Source organism: Chionomys nivalis, chromosome 9, assembly GCF_950005125.1.
Source record: "Chionomys nivalis chromosome 9, mChiNiv1.1, whole genome shotgun sequence".
NCBI classification, from domain to species: Eukaryota; Metazoa; Chordata; class Mammalia; order Rodentia; family Cricetidae; genus Chionomys; species Chionomys nivalis.
Window position 1 is genome coordinate 18,686,466 of NC_080094.1, and position 16,599 is coordinate 18,703,064.

The window sequence follows — 16,599 nt, forward strand, 5'->3', positions numbered from 1 at the left end:
CCCCTCTCTCTGAAATGAAGTTGAGCTGTAACACTGAAACAGTCTCCTGGAAACCTGTTTCCATCACGCTCATGCAGTTTGGTGGCCAATGGGCCTTGGGGAAGGAGGGTAACCACAATGGAGAGCAGGCCAGTGAACAGACTGGCCCCTGCTTCAACTCTTGACCTCAGGTTTCTGCCTTGACATTTTGCCCTGACTTCCCTTTATTGTGGATTATAAACTGTAAGCTGAAATAAACCTTGTTTCTTCTGTTTTTTTATTTATTTTTATTTTTTATCACAGCAGCAGAAAGCATACTGAGAAATACAGATACACTAAATCCTTTGGGATTTTCTGGGTGGCTGGATGCACTTTCTGTTCTGATGAGATGATTCCTTGGGATCCCACCTGAAGAACAATCCATGATTCTGAGCCTGGAGTTTTCAGCTCATCACTATGTCCCAGGAATGGGGAGGAATGCTAGATACAGACTTCATAAACAATCACAGTCATTGAGAGGAAGCCACGACAGAAAGTTTCAAAGTATGTGGTTCTGGGTCAGGATATCTACTGACAGAAATAAATGCTGAGAATAACAGACAACAATTGTATGCAATGAGTGCAATTAGCCTCAAGAACATTTCAAAAGAAGTTTCAGAAACACCTCCATGAAGGACATCTTGAACTAACTTGCAGGAAAAGCTGAAGGGTAACTTACGAGTTGCTTTCCAGATCTAAGATGCCTAGCACAGCTTACCCAGCAGCCAGCACTTTAACTTTGGACTCACTGTTCCAGAGGCAGAAATCTTTTCCTTAAAGACTTTTGTTAAGTTTAGACACCCGATCTGTCTCCTTGTCTAAGTGTGACGAGGTTGTGAGCTATTGCTTCACTGAAGGGCCTGGAAACATCCTGACACACTGTTTGCTTCTTAACTGCTTTGCTGTGAGCTGCTGTTTTAAATTCTAAACAGCTTAATAAAACTTTCCAACAATTTCAGCATTTTTCTAAATTTGAGAAGCCATCTTTATAGCTTTTGGAAGAAAGTTCAGGGGTATTGTCACTAAGCAGTTTCTGGCAAAAGCCAATGTAGTTTTAACAGATGAAATAACAAGCGGAGTGATGTCATTTTAATCCCCCCCCCCCGTCAGCTCAGCCTGCATGTGACTCACCCCATGACCTCACCAGCTGATGCAGAAAAAGCAGTGTGCTACACACACAGTTCTTCGAAATGTCCACCTCAGCTACTCTGTCTTTGGTCCATGGAGAAACTGATGAGATCAACTCAAGCCTGAATCCAATCAGGCAGATGGGATTTTAGAGCCCATATAGTCTTGTTCGGGAGAATGGAAGGAGGGAGAAAGAGGAGAAGCCTAGGAGAGAGAGCTTTCCTCTTGACCTCTTCATCCCTCTCAACCAGGAGCATGTAGGATAGACCTGAGGAAGTCAACATTTTCCCAACACTCGTGGCAGCATTGCTTTGCCTACAAACACACGGAGGTCTGAGGAGCAGCATCTTGCTTGAAGCTTCTTGCCAAGTGCCTGTGAATGTGAGTGTGAACCTGGCTCAGACGCCAAAGGTATCTTAGAGAGCTGGGCTTCTTCCCTTTGAAGCATGGTTGCCCATTGCCTGAGCTCAGGTTGAGAATTCACTTCCATCGCAGATGACTTGCATTGCTCGCCTCCCTCTGAACCATTATTACGTGTGTTCCCGGCATTTAGACATCCTGTCTTCTTCTTCCAGCTCCGGTTTCTGCTGCACCTGTCTATTATTTCTTGGCCCTGGAACTCATGATGTCCAGGAATCAGAAATTCAAGTAAGCTTACGTGGCAGGCCTAGGTAATACATCTACCACAGAATCAGTCAAAGTGCCATTAAATGCGTAAATTAGCACCGAAACAGACAGATCGGTGGGATTGACCAGTGTGCTTGTAGGGACGGAAGACTGTGGTTTGTTTTTTAGTAAATTTCTCCTTCCTTCTTCAGATGTCCTTATTGACACAGAAGTAAATGGTGTGGAAAGGTTTGAAGTGTGAATGGGCTTTGGCGGAGTTTGGATTCCCTGAGTTAACTATGCAGGCGTCCAAGCCGTTTAATCCTTTTCCAGAGCCAGCGGTTGCTTAGCATGGACTAAAGGCTGTATTAAACAGCTGGCAACAATGCTTCCTGTCACAGAGAGACAGAAATGTCACCCTCTTCTTACTTCTCATAACAGATAGTATGGAAGCTTCATAAAGCTTTTCTATCATGTCAAAATCATTGATTACAAACGCTAATATATAAAACTCGATTAGTCAGGGTTCTTTAGGGTAACAGAATTTAGAGAAGAGTATTTTTCTATCTTTATCTATTTATATATACCATGTAGAGACTTATTAGAATGACTTACAGACTGTGGTCCAGCTAATCCAATAATGGCTGCCTAAGAACAGAAGGTCCAAGAATCCAATCGTTGTCTAGTACATGAGACCAGATGCCTCAGTTGGTCTTCAGTAGATACCAGGATCTTGAAGAAGCAGCCTCTAATGCAAGTGAAGGAATGAACTTGCTAGCAAGGCAAGAGGGAGCAGTCAGAGAGACTGAGCTTCTTTCTGATTGAGTTTCTTTCTTCCATGTCCTTATATGGGCTCCTAGCAGAAGGTGTGGTCCAGATTAGAGGTAGGTTTTCCTACCTCAAAAGAACTGAATTAAAGATATATCTTCATACTTTAAATTAAGAAAAATACCTCACTGGTATATCTCTCTCCCTTTGGGAGTTTTAATTACTTTCAGATATGATGAAGCTGAAAACCAATAATAGCCATCACAAAGATATAATTCCCAAACCCTGGGTCACACATTTAACATCTACCTTACTTGTACATATCAGAGCGAATCAACACCATCTGAAGTGCCCTGTGTATTTTATTTACAAAACTATTCTTGAAGGGTTAGAGAGATGGCTCAGTAGGTAAGAGCACATACTGGTTTTGCAGTGGGCCTAAGTTCAGCTCCCAGTGCTCATGTCAAGCAGCTCAAAGCCATCTGGAATCCAATGTCATATTCTGGCTTCTGCAGGCACCCTTACACATGGCCTTCACAAAGACACACAGAGATGCACATAGATAAAAACCATAAAGATAAATGCTGAAGTGAGACTCAGAGGTCACGAGGCACTACTATTTCAGAGGATCTAAGTTTGGTTACCATCACCATATATGGGTTCCTAAGCACCTTTAACTCAAAATCTGGGCATCTAATACCTACTTCAGGCCTCCTCAAGCTCTTTCGTGTACATACTGTGTATAAACTAAAGCAGGCAAACACACATACACATGAATTAGTAAGTAAATCTTTTTGAAAAGTCTTAGTCCTCTGCCAAAGTTTTCATCATCGTCTTTAAGTTGCCTGTTGGTCTCCTTGGCTTTCATTTGTTCCTGCAGTATTCTTTTACCACCCAGTACCTAGAGGGAGTTCCACAGAAGCTTCATCTCCATTTCCCTTGACCTGTGACATCTTTTTTTATTCCACACTGACCACAAGAGAAAAACTCAGTAGACTTGGTCATGTGTCCTGCTAGCATGATACACAGCCCCTGCTTGAGCTCCCAAACTTTATCACAAGCTACGATTGTGTGTTAGCTCCAGACACAGTATCCCCTCTTGTCTGCTACCCCAAGCCTTTGCACATGCTCTTCCCTCTGCTTAGAATAGCTTTTCTTCCTAGGTGACTCCTCAGCTTAGCTGTCACATTCCCAGACGTGTTCCCTGACTCCATGAGCTAGGTCATGTTCCCTGTTTTATTCATTCCTTCTTCTCAGCCTCCTTTTCCTTGTAACTGTGGTGGCTGTACTTTCATTCTTTGTGTGATTATTCCTTTGGTTTGTCCCTTCCCTGTTAGACAATTAGCTACCACGGTTAAGGATCGCGTGTTACTGAATTCCCAGTGTACTAGAAAATACTGAGATGTCTCTCACAAGATGAATCTCTGACCTTACAACCTTAAATACTTTGAGGTTTGCTTGCATAACTCAGGGCAAACAAGATGACATCTGAAAAGTGTGGTGAGCTTCCAACCTCTGCCCTCACAGGCATGTTTGGTTAATAGATAGCGAGCTTAGGGGATCCTTAGGCCATGGACTAACAAACACAGGCAGATGAGCCCATGTCACCTTACGACAAATATTGTTTACATCATACACAAATTCGTCTAATTCTTTACAGCACACATCGCAACAAATACAATTTCAATAACCAACAAACAGTTTGAAGTTTACTAGCCAATATTCCCTATAGATGCATTTAAAACGAATTTATAAACGTTACAGGAACGATAGTTTTATGATTCACAAAAAAAATGGCTCGGCAAAACGGAGGGGTACAGTGACAAGATTACAAACAGACTATGGATTGAACTTCAGACAAAAGTTTGCTTATTGGTATTATTTTATCATTTTTCTTAATTTTTTAAGGTATGCTGTCCCTAAAGATTATGTTGAATCTCAAAACATTTGCTGCGTCTGTCTTTCTCTGTGATTTTCTCCACTATACGGACCTCTTCTACCTATCACTCAACCACACTTCCGATAGAAGATTAAATCACATCAAGACATTTTAATATTGTGTGTCCTCTGAACCTGCTCTGACACTGACCACTTCTAGGGTGTCTAATAAATGTATATTGAGTGAAAAGATGGCTTGCCATGTTGAGCAGTGGCCCAAATGGGACATGGTGGGGCAGACAGACCGATGCCATGGCTTTCTGCAGAAGAGATGCTCCGTTTTCATCCCAGGCCCTGGGGCTGGGTTATTCTCCTGTGGTTGGGGCTGTCCTATTCAGTGTGGGGAAGCACCTCACCTTGTCTGACCTCCACATCCACGATGGCAATAGTTCCCTATGGCCCACAGGTGACAATCAAACTGTCCACCAACATTGCCCAACATTTCTGGGGTACAAATAAGAACGACTAATGTGGGTTACAGACACAGTCCCGCCTACTCTCCTTAGGCTGACATGAGTTATAGGACTCAGAAAAGCCTCATTTTATAGAATTTCATCAAGTGTGAACCTGATGTGACTTATTGGCCTTCTCTGGAAACGTCCGAGGATTGGGAGGCAGGCAGGTTTCTGTTTCTATCCCAAGTCTACTTACATCCTGCCTGAGTGATACTGGGCTGCTAGGCAATGTACTCACCCATGCAAACTAAGGAGAACAAAGACAGATGGTTCTAGGTGATCCAGCACAGCACAATGTGAGAGCATCTCAGAAAACCAGCACTTGCTCTGGTGTTTTTCATGTCATTATTGTCTGCCACTACTGCATTTCTTTACATATTTAAGCACCGCTTTTCCAATATTTGCCTCAGCCTCCCCAGAACAAGATATTTATACTTTCCGGAACATGTTGTAGGGCCTCCTGAGTATTTACCAATAAGGCTGTACAGTAACACATCATCTTTGGCACTCTGGAATATTCCTTTCCACTGCCACAATTCTTAAACTCTGGTAATTTCTTCTGACAAGCTGCACCTTTGGCATGTCTTCTCTTCTAAGAGGCTTTACTGTACCAGGTGTCCCCAGACTTGGCCCTCAGCACTGCAGTTTAACATTTGGCAGTAGGCGGTAGGTATCTGTGACCCAAGGGTTTTCCTCCCCAGTTACTACAGAGACAGACTTCTTGCTCACTGCCGTTTGCAAATAAATAAATAAATAAATAAATAAATAAATAAATAAATATGCATTCTAGTTTCATTCTGCGATAAATACCGTGATCAAAAGCAACTTAGGGGAGGAAAGAGTTTATTTGGCTTCCGTGTCTAGGTCACGGTCCATCTTGAGAGAAGCTGGGCAGGAACTCTGAAGGAACATTGCTTCCTAGATCACTTGCAGTATCATGATTAGTCAGCTTTCTTTTTAAATTTTCATTCTTAGTTATTTTAAGTCCAAGATTTCTTTATTCCCTTTTATCCTTAAGAATCTTATTTGAAATTGAAATGCTTTCACATACAGTATGTTTCAAACATACCCATTCCCCTCTTCCAACCCATCCCAGGTCCTCCCCACCTCATGACCCATCCAACTTCAAAAAATCACCAGAGTCCATTTTGTGTTGGCCAATTACTCCTGGATATGAGGTTTTCCCTGCAGTGTGGTTGATATATCCAGTGTCACTCCAATAGAGAAAGCTGATTTTCCCTGTCCTTGCAGGTATTAATCACAAATAGCTTCTTGGTTAGGATTTTATATCTACTTCCCATTCCCCATGCTAGAACTCTGTCTAATTTGAACCTGTACATGTCTTAGGCATGCCATCACAGTCTCTGTACGTTCACATGTGCACAAGGGGACTCTGTAAGCTGAGCCCTGTTGTGTCTAGAGGATGCAGTTCCCTTGGAATCATTATCCTCCTCTGTCTCTTACAGCTTTTCACACTCTTCTTCAACACAGATACTTGAGCCTTCAGGGGTAGGTTTTGATAAATAGCCCCTTTAAGGTTGTGTTAGGTGGCTTACACAGCCAAAACCTAGCTGACTAAAGAAAGGTGCTGTTCACAATGGGCCATGCCTTCCAACATCAGTTTACAATGAAGACAGTCCCCCACAGATATGCTCACAGGCTACTATTATCCGGCAATCCCTTGATAGAGACTCTTCTCAGATGACTAGAGGTTGTATCAAGCTGACAATGAAAACTAAGAAGATAATGCATCTATTTTACAGAGCAGGATCACGAAGGCATGGGTTGGTATGCATTTGGCAGAGATTCTCAGTGGACTAGGAAGACAGGGGAGCAGAGGGATGCAACTCTCCCGAGACTGACCCAAGGCACTTGTTCCCTGCAGTCTCAGCTTCTGCATATTGGGACAGAGAGCTCACCTGGTCTCTCCTCAGTGAGCAACTCATGGAAAGGTACCCTAATCTATAATGCAAAAAACCATAACACTTGTGTGTACTTTACAATGGCCAAGATGGCAGCCGTAGCCACACAGCCCTCAAAATCTGAGAACTTTCCCAGGGATAGGCTAAATCCACTCAGGTTGCTTTGTTCTAATTTACCATGTTGTTTCTTGAGGTGGGAGTACCACCATACTGTCCGTTGGTTTCATAACTCAAACTTCAGCTTACTTATGTTATAAAATACCCTAATTTCTTTTCATCTCATGCTATCAATATGATGGCCCTTGGGATGATGGGAGAAAATCATTTTAGGAAGTTGGTAACATAGCATGCACATTGGAATAATATACAAACTCTTTTGTTGCTTGTATTCTATTGGAGTTGCTATCTGTTTCTCCGTGGATGGTAATCAAAAATGGTGCCACCTGTAATAAGTTGCCCCAGCTCAATTAACTTAGTCTAGAAACTTACACAAATACTTAGAGATTTACTTCCTAGATTATTGTAGACCTTGTTACATTTAAAATCACTATTAACTATCATCTTAGTTACTTGGTCACATCCTCACTTACATTGAGCCTCCTTAACATATTCATTGGTAGGTTGATTGTTTCATATTAGTGATGAATAAACCAAGAAATAGACTGTATCAAGAAGCCAAGATTATTTATCCAGGAGCTATTAGAACAGCATGTGGTTTAGCAACTCAATGGTAGGAGCCCCCCATCACTGCACTATTCCCACACTATCTAAAAACTTGTAGGAGGCAAGTGCCTGTACCCTGGATTTTCAACACATGGATTCTTTGTAGAAGAAATGATTATTAGAATAAAGCTATGGCCTGGCAGGGTATCTTTAACTCTAGCACTTGGGAAGTTGAGGAAGGTGAAACTCTAAGTTTAAATGCTGCCTAGTCTTCCTTGGGAGTTCTAGGACAGCCAGAACTACATGGAGAAATCCTGTCTTAACTTCTTCACCCCCCCCCAAAAAAAACCTAAAACAAAATTAAAATACAAGTGATATAGGTAGTCACATTTCAAAAGTAAAAATATAACAATTATGTCAAATATTATTATATCAACAGATAAACAATACAAAATTATTAATAACAAAATTTATGTCCCATTTCTCATACTAGCGCATTGGAATCTGATTCTGCACTAACAGAACATTTACCTTCCTCCTGGTGATGTTTTGAACACTAACCACATGTGTCTAGTGGCTGCCATATTGGATGGTACAATACTGGGAGACTGTCTCTTTCCCCTTCTGTCTGTTCTCTCTTTGTGCTTGTGAGTCATTGGTGTTAGAGATGTTTTTATTGCCATTGTTCATCTGTTTACAAAGGGAACATGTGTTCACTTAGCACATGCATTCTTTTCTCTCTCTAAAATCTCCACAAAGACGTAGCTATTATGAGTCTGAGGTTCATATTTTCCAACTCTTAAATTCAAGGCAAGACCTGTCAAGTTCATCTGAAAACAAAGAGAAGCCTGGGCTGTAAACTGCAGAACACGGAGCCAATTTTTATTGGGCCTCTGTGGTTTACAGAGTGGAAGTTTGTCAGCCACACTGAGTTCTCACAAACTTTGCGCACAGTCTGAAATTTTAGCCTACTTGGATTTGTGTTCCAGGAACTGTATTCACAGGAGCCATTCCTAAGCCCAATGTAATGATCCATACCAGACCATCAGACCAGAGCATTGACCTCTTGGGCAAGAAGCAAGAAAGAGAGCCATGGAAGCAGATTAACTGTCTCTTTAAATGAACTATTAGCTATTTTTAATTCAAGAACACAATTTTGTGAATTTGATTGCACTCAAAACTTTTTAATTTTATTAATAGAATATTTTTATTAATTCTTTAAAATTTTCACAGAATATCTTTTGATTATACTCATCCCTCATTCTCCTCCCAGGTACAACCCTATCCCCCCTCTACTACACTTAATGCCCCCTCTTTAAAAAATTTGTGTTGCCCATATACTTAAGGGTGTGGGGCCTTAGAGTAAGGCCACCAACTTACCAGGGACCACACCTTGAAGAAGCTGATTCTTCCTCCCCAGATGCCATCAATTATCAATAAATCCACAGCTAGGGGTGAGGAATCACACGTCCTTACTCCCACTAGGCTGGAATGTTGCCTGGCCTGGACTAATCTCATACAGGCAACCGTTGCTGGGAGTTCATGAGTGGCTCAATTTTGAGGTGTCCAGAAGACACTGTTTGACACCAGTTCTCAACCTTTGACTCCTACAGTCTTTTCACCCCCTTTCTATGGTGGTTCCCGAAAGAAACCTGGGGCAGAAAGACTGTGGTAGAGGTGTCCCATGTGTGGTTGATCATACCACAAACACTTCTTCTCTGTACTTAACCTCTATCCACTGCACCAAGACCTTCTCTGATGAGCCGGAAAGTTGCACTGCTCTTCTGGCTGAGTGACACAGATTTAGAGGGCAGCTTGATACGTGTGTACATTCAGGGAAATAATCATCAATCTGGATCCTGCGAGTTCCCTAATCATGGTTGCTTTGCTGGGCTTCCAGTCCCAGGCACGTTTCCTCCTGTGGAACAGGTCTTCAGTCCAATCAGAATGTGGGATTTGTGCCACTGGATATATGGACATACCTTGCCACACTAGTTACTGTGGTAACTCTTATGGTCTAAAGTTGGGTAACACTGTCAATGACTTTCCCTACTCCTGGAACCTTCAGATCCTATGAAAGCTAACCATCAAAGAAGTTTCCAGTTAGTGCCAATTTGATGTCTTCATATCCTGTAACAAAGTGGGTGGTGTTTGTAGCAATGGAATGTTACTTATGTCAAGCTCTGGTTGACCACCAAGAGCAATATGAACGGCCTGGATTATTTTGGAGACCTCTGGACTCTCTGACCATCAACTTGAGAAGCAGAATCCCACACCGGCACTCAGCTTACACAGCATCCTATGGCTCTGAGTGGAGCACAGCCTACTGTGAAGAGTGACTCCAACTATCCTGACATGTTTAGGATGCTCACAAGGTAGCAGGCCTCTGTACAGCTTTTCTAAACTTCTCAGTTTTAGTTACGCCTCCCCTTCTTCCCTCCTGCTCCACCCTATCGTCTCTCTCCTCAGTTAAAATTCTTCTCGTTACTCACCTTCCCCTTCCATCTCACCCGTTTTCTCCCTCCCTCTCTCCCTGAAGATCTTTTCCCTCCTTTCTACCCTTGACCCCTTCTAACCTTCCTGGATTTGACAAATGCCTCATGCTAAACATATGATTTAAAATATTCAGTTCTAGGATCTACATATGAGTGATAATATGCAATATTTCTCTCTCTGAGTCCGGGTTGCTTCTCTCAGTATGGTGTTTTCTGCTTTGAACTAATTACATGCAAAGTCCATTACTTCATTTTTATTTACAGCAGAATAAATTCCACTGCATATAGGCATCACACTTTTACTGTACACTCATTAGTTGGTAGACGCTTAGGTTGTCTTCATGAACACTGTGAATAAAGCATCAATGGATATGGATGAACATGTATGCACCTCTGTAGTAGGAAATAAACTCTTCTGGAAATATTCATGTGAGTAGTATAGCTGAATAATATTTAGATCTACTTCTAGATTTCTAAGGGACATCCATACAGATTTACAAAGTGGCCATAGCATTTTGCACTTACACCAACAGTGCTAAGGGCTGTCCCTTCCCTTCCCCACACCCATGCCAGCCTTTGCTTTCTTTTCCTTACCTTTTTGACTGGGGTAAGATGAAATCTCAAAGTAGTTTCAGTTTGTATTCCCTGATGGCTAAGAATGATGAACACTTAAAAAAATATTTCTTAGTCATTTTCTGAGAATACTGTTTAGTTCCATAGCTCACCTTTTAATTGAGTTGTTTGTTTTCTTAGTGTTCCGTTTTCTTAATTATTTACGAATCCTAAACACTGATCCTCTGTCAGGTGTACAGCTGGCAAAGATTTTGTTTTTCATTCTGTAGGTGGCTTCTTCATTCAATTAACCATTTCCTTCTCAGTACAGAAGGTTTGGAATTTCAGAAAGTCCCACTTGTTAACTGATGCTCTTCTTTCCTAGGTAGTAAATCCTACTCAGAAAGTCCTTGTCCGACTCTAAATTTTGAAGTATGCTCCCTACTCCTCTAAAACTTGCAGAGTCTCAGGCCTGCCATTGAGATCCTTGATCCACCAGCTGATTTTTGTACTGAATGAGAAAGATCAAGCTTCATTCTTCTCCAAGTAGATAGTTACATTCCCCAGTGACACTTGTCAAAGATGCTGTCATTAAATGGTGATAGCCAACGTTCGCTGGTTGGATTCTGTGGCTACACTTTATAAAACAAAAGCATTTTTTAAAGGAGTGAGGATCTATTTTCACTCCCCGTTTGAGAATACAGTCCACCGTGGTGGAGAAATCATGGCAGCAGGTCCTCAAGGCAGCTGGTCGCCTTGTATCTCCATTCAGGGTGTAGTCATGGATGAATGTTGGTTCTAGGCTGACTTTCTCCCCAGGAAGGGCATCACATAGGTGGCTTTTCTCACCTCAGCTAACTCAGCTCAGCAGCTTGCTGAGAAAGGTATATCCTATTAAGGACCAATCAATGTTGATTATCACATTAGCCCCCCCCAGTTACATCTTTACGCATATGCAGTGAACTTCCCCAGCAGTGTTCCTTGGTAGGCTGATAGTTTCATCTTTGAGACGAATGAGCCAAGAAATAGAAAGACTGAGTCAGGAAGCTAAGACTGTACAGCTGGGTGCTGTTAGTATGTGTATGTGTCTTGGCGACTCAATGATGGCAGCCCCTGATTGCAGCACTCTCCTACCATCTAAGTAACTGATAGACCTATGGAGAGACACTGTGGGTGTTTTTAGGACTATGTCACAATTCTAATGAATACACACGTTGTTTTATAAGGAACTGATCTGAAAAAAAAATGTGTCACCAACAAAAAGGACCAGTTTTAATGATCAGGCTTTAATTATGAAAGCGAGCTCTGTGCTTGTGAGAACTGAGACTGGCCACAGTTAAGGAATTATCTGGAAGGTGCTGTGCTGGAAAATTTCTCTGAATTGGTTTAAGATTTGCTTGTTTATTTATCACTGAGTTTGGTTGAAATTTGAAAATTATTTTTATTGCTAAGGCCTTAAGTCAGAAATTACCAAAAGTAATGATTCATGATGACAAAATAGTAAGTCAAGTTAAAGAATCGAAAGACTTTTTTTGTGACTAAGAAAGAATCTGGACTGTGACTCAAATATGCCATGTCTTCAACCATATGCTTGTACCATCAAGTTCTCGAGGGTACCCAGAAACAGAGGCAGCACTCTATAATCTTAGCCACCCTGACTTTGGTAAAATGAAATATTAAAGTAGTTTTAATTTCTATTTACCTTGTGGCTAAGCATGTTGAAACTGTTTAAAAATATATTTCTTCTTTTGAGAATTTTTTGCTTAGTTATGAATAAACTTTGACTAGGTTGTTTGTTTACTTGGTATTTCTGGTTTTATTGTCTTATTCTTGATACTAATGCTCTGTCAGATATATAGATGATAATGATTTCCACCCCACCACCACAACCACCACCAAATAGTCTCCCTCCTCACTCAAATGATCATGACCTTTAGCATAGAGAAACTTTTTGGTTTTCTGTGGTCTCATTAGTTAATTGGTATTAATACTTGTGCTACCAGGGACTTGTTAAAAATGCATATATATACATATATACATATATGTATGCATACATACATATATACATCATATATATATATATAAACTTCTTTCCCGTGTATGTTCCATACCGTCTCCTTCATTGGATTCAGGGTATCAGTTCTTATGCCAAAGTTCTTTACCCATTTGAACTTGAGTTTTGTACAAAGTAAGTTAGGAAGTTCTAGTTTCATCCCAGTTATGAATTTCATTTCATTATAGTTATGAGGTTCTGCTTCTGGCTATCCGTTTTGACCAGCATGTTTTTGTTGTTGTTGAAAATGCTGTCTTTTCTCCAATGTGTCCTTTTTGTATCTTTGTCAAAAAGCAGACGGCTGTGTAGGAACATGAACTTATTCTGGATCCTCAAGTCTATTTCATCCATCTGTGTGTCTGTTTTTAAACCAGTACTGTGCTATTTTTATTACTATAGCTCTGTGGTGTAACTTAAAATCAGGGGTGGCAAAACCTACAGCAATATTTTTATTGTTCAGAATTGTTTTGACTACTCTGGGTCTTTTGTGTTTCCATATGAATCCTGAGATTATTTTTCTCAATATCTGTGAGGAACCGCATAGGAAGTGTGATGGATCTGCATATTGCTTTTGGTAGGATGGCAATTATACCATATTAATCCTGCCAATCCACGAGCATGGGAGATGCTTTCATTTTGAACATTTTTCTTCAGTGACTTAAATTTTTTATTGTACAAGCTTTTTCACTTCCTTGGTTAGAGTTATTACAAAATTCCTGAGGCTATTATAAGTGGGATTGTTTCCCTGATTTCTCTCCCTCTATGTTTGTTGATATATAATCAGCCTGGTACCTGAATTGACCAGGAAGCTACCTGCCCACTGACAAGCTGTAGCAGTGCTGAAAGGTGCGGTGATTCCAACTCCCGGGGGAGAAAAGCAATCAACAATCATATACAATTGTAAACTTTGCTACAGTACTACTGACCTGACCTAAATAAATAAATAAATAAATAGCCTCAAGAAATTATGCGTGTCAATGTATCAACAGCAAATTCTAAAATAATTGATAATATACAGTTTCTAAACCAAGAAAAAGAAAACAAAAGCAAAGCATATAAAATTATCTACAACATCCCAATAAGGAACGGAAAATTGGAGAAACATCAGGGAAAACACATGCTAGATGAAAGTGGCGTGAAAGTCCTCTCAGATCTGTCAGAAATAAGTTCTGTCTATTTTATCTCATATACAAATAAGCATTCACTATACACAGTCAATCTCCAAAGTCAGTCTCACAGTGGTCTAGAGTGACCTTTTATGCCATCTTTTGTTACTGAAAATAATAAAAGTACAAAGGAAAAAACAATTTGAAATGATTATATTGACTCGACACTTCAGTGTGAGGAACCAGAGCACATATTACCTCTTTCATGATGCTAGGCTAATTATTCCCAGACCCATTCCTCCCATAGGACAGATTTTCCGCTTTGCCAGTTAGTGAAGTTCAGCTTCATACAGCTAGGTCTGATGAATTGTGCAGAGCTGCCTTTCAACTGTCTGTAAACAGGTCCACTCAAAAAGAATAATTGCAAAGCCAACCCTTCAAAGAGGCTTCATCTTTGTCTAGATGTTCGCAAGGGTTCAAAACCCCTTGAGAAATCCCAGGGGTCATACCATCTAAGGTAATACTTCATTCTTCACTGCTCTAGAAAATTCTTCCATAAAGGAAATGTTGTTGACTGAGCCCTTGGGGGCACGTTTGCTTTTTCTCTCCATACTCTCCCTGGAAACTGGATGCCTGCATCTCACCTGTCATTCAGACTTCACATCTTTCCCTTGAGGCTAGTTCCACAGCAAGGAGAATTTTCAGTGTGAAGAGCATTTGTTTTAGTCTGTGTCCTCTCTTCCTTTCCTGATATTACACAAAATGCTTCTCTACTTGCTGAAAGAGTCAGTCTCAAACTAAAGCACCTTCAGGAGATAGAGCGATGCAGAATTATTGTGGGGAGCAGGTTGAGCGACAAGCAGATTGGAGCTGGGTAGGTGGAAGTTCATCTCAGGCAAACTTTCACCCTGAGGAGCACTATGGTTTGGGTTTGGCTTCATGTGTTGAAAATTCCGTCTCCAGGTGTGGATGTCATTTGGAAGTACATCATCAAGAGACAGACAGAATAAGAAGAGGAAGACTTATGTGAGCCAATTCCATCTCATCAAAGGTGCTTTCTGCCATCCTATAGTTCAGTAAGAAGGCTCATATCCAATGCCAAGCTGATGCCACCTTTAAACTACAAGCCAACTACATTTCTGTCTTTTTCATAAATTACACTTCATCAAGTATACCTAACAACAGAGGGTGAGCTAAGTCTTGAAACAGGACAAACAATAAAGAGAGAGGAGAAATGGAGACATCAAAATGGCTGAGCCGTCTAGACTCTTCATCAGTCTCTCTCATCTCCCTTGGATATACATCTAGGAGTGTAACTGCTGAGATGTTCAAGTTAGTCTGTGTCTAAAATTTTGTAGACTTACTAGCTTTCTTTCCACAGCATCATTTGATCCTCCCACCAGTAGCATCTGAGAACTCTGACTTCTCCGGGTTCTCACCAGCACTCGTTATCATCTGACTATTTTATTCTCCCCGTCTGAGTGGGTGTGAACTGGTTTCTCTTTGTGGCTTTGGCTTGAGTTTTTCTAATGGCTAATGATGCATATTTTTTTCCATGTGCTTAATGGCTGACCTAAGCTTTAAAATATTGGTTATAGATGGTTTTTGCCCAAAGGGACATTTCTGTCTTCAGGGGGGGCCACATGTCTGCCCTGAGCTGTGACATTCAGCCAAGCTTTGAGACTCAGCATTTCCTCATTTCCACACTTCCAGGCTGGAGGGAACGTGGAGGGAACATATTCACCAACAAGTGGCAGAAAACCAGATATTTATGTGCCCCCCTTCTTTTTCTCCGTCCTCCGTTCCTTTTCCTGTCAGACACAGCTGAGCTTTTCCTGGAGCCAATTCCTTCAGACAAATTCTCTACCAGACCATCAACTGCGAGTGGTGGGGGAGGAGCTTGTGAAGAGTGGGGGCCAAACCGCTGTTGCTTCCTGTGCCAGGTAAGCATGGATAGGGGCCTAAGTCACTCATTCCTAACCCCTCACCCATGACTGCCTGAGAGGTATTTCGCAGGCTTTACCATGAAACCTATTTCCTCTGCACCCGCTCTACAGCACGGTCCAGGGAGGCATGATAAAAATCACTCAGCAAATGGAAACTATGCCGTGCTTATTCTAGGAAATGAGATCCATCAGAGATGAGCTGACCGGTCCTTTCACTTCCAAGGACAGTGTCCGTGTACTCCAGGCTGCCTCTGAACCTGGAACAGATGAACCTGTGCCAGAGACCTGGGAAGACCATAGAGATGTCTTTATGGGTCATGCCGAAGCCCGGTTTTAAAGTATCATTTCAGAGTCCAGCTGCCAGCTCGTTCTAGCTCTTTCATTCTTGAGCTGTGATGACTGAAATCAAGCAAGTTGTTTCGTTTCCTCTTCTTGCCACTTTATCACCTTTAAAACACTAGCAAAGTGATTCCCTTCACCATGACCATGCTGAGAACTGAACAAGGCACTATCCACTAGGTTCTTTGGCTTTTAACAGTCAATAAAGAGATAACAGATAATAATGTGATCTGATGCCTGAAAAGGATGGGTGGAGCCTCTGCTTCTCAAGTGACGACGTTGACAAAAGCTTGGCTGGATGATTAATTAATCCATATTTGACATTCTGAACACAGCTAATAAAACCTACACTTAATAACCCCCTTCCTGCAAAATCAAGTGAGCGACTACGGAATTGAGACATCAAACTAAAGGACAACAATATCAACTGCAGGAAAAAATTGCTACTTGAAAGTCTCTGCAGATACCAGGTTCAAGAAGCTGCTTAGACACTGTCACTTGGGTCTACACAGTGACAAGCAAGAGGCAGGGAGAGCTTACTGTCTGTTTTCTTTGTCAGTTGACAAACCAAACTGAAGATGAAGACATAATTATAGAAACCCCTATTGTG